This window comes from Frankliniella occidentalis, unplaced genomic scaffold (genome assembly GCF_000697945.3).
Source record: "Frankliniella occidentalis isolate FOCC.00 unplaced genomic scaffold, Focc_3.1 Scaffold226, whole genome shotgun sequence".
Taxonomy (NCBI): domain Eukaryota; kingdom Metazoa; phylum Arthropoda; class Insecta; order Thysanoptera; family Thripidae; genus Frankliniella; species Frankliniella occidentalis.
In genome coordinates, this window is record NW_026267352.1 from 535842 (window position 1) to 537410 (window position 1569).

The window sequence follows — 1569 nt, forward strand, 5'->3', positions numbered from 1 at the left end:
CCAGCCGGCTGGTAGGCAGTCTCGTCGAGCAGGGGCGCGCGCTGGTTGCCTACCCGTACGGCGGTCTGTCTCTCCAGCTGCGCGGTAGTACAGTAGGAACCACTTATCGCCAACGCATCAGAGGCACCACCATCCGCGGCAAACGTTAAGTCGAATGGCAATCTCACGCGCGCATCATGATGCACTCAATCATAACAACAAGTCTAAAAATAGGGAAGACACACACACGCGCACACTCGACGCGTGTAGTCACTTTACGTACCTCTCGTGCGCGAACTTTGTGCCGACTGCTGCACGTGGAATCCGACACTCGCTGCACTACAGCTGCACCCACTCCTGCCGGGCTGCACTACGACCCGCCACGCTCGACGCCACACGCTTCACGGTTACCGCGGTCCTCTCGGCTCCACAACTGGACGCACACTGCATGAGCCCACACCACACACGACCGGTCCCTGTCCAGGCGTACCTGTGGGGAAGGGAGGGGGGGGGGTGTCTACCGCCTGGAGCTGCGGACTCGCGGGAGGCCTTCTGGCCTCTCGCTTTCCCTTTCCGTTGATTCCCTTCGCAGTTGATTGTAAATCTAAAGGCTTTGCGATGTGTTCTCTTGCTACTCCTTAAAATACATTAGAAGGCGAATTCGGGACACGTGCCTAAGAGAAAGACAGTGAATATACGTTTAAATTGCTATATCTCCAAATAATAGATTTACTTAGGAAGCTAAACAAAAAATGATACATGGTTCAAACAGATTTAGCTAGGCATATCGTAACTAAACCAGTGGTGCAAGAACATTAGCTTTGTTGATGCTTTTGCACGTATAAAGGGATGAGGCTACCGTCGTAGCAAGCGCTTGTTGGACTTTGGTGTCCCATTGTTTCCTCTTCTAGTACGAAGACGCGAGGCCGCAAGACGTAGCTCTGACGCCCAATTTTCGAGACAGCTGCTGTCACTCGACCTTGAACCGAGCCTGTCCCCAGACTACCGCTGCGGCGGTGGCCGGCCTAGTATAATCCCCCTTCTCATCTCTCTCTCTCTCTCCTGCTCATTCTCCTCGAACAGCAGCAGTATAGGCGGCAGGGTGCGGGTCGGCGCGGGTAGTCTGTTCTTTTGCGTCAGACATACCAAGCCACGGCCGGCCCCGTCCCGCAGCCAGGACCGTGCCGTGTCGCCACCCCTGGGCCTTAGGCACCCCCCCCTTCCCCGTCTTCTCCAGAGCTGGACCTTGGCCGACGGCCCGCGAGCACGGTCATGCGACCGCGCTCTCTGAGGCGGATACCGACCCATCCACCGGCCACCGGCTCCGGCGGGTCGCGGGGAGGGGGGCATTAACCCCACACCACCTCACATCGCCACATCGCCCGCCGGTTATACGCCTCCCAAATCCCTGCCAAATTTCATACGCTGCGGCGAATAACAGCAAACCGGCCGGCCGCGGGGAAGAAGTGGGGGGGGGGGCAGTGACCAACAACGAGCCAAACAATCTGTATTGTGCTCGGCGTGGAGCCCGCCGTCGGGGTGGATGAGGTGGCTGGAGGGGAGGGCAGACGGCGGCGCGGCGGCGCGGCA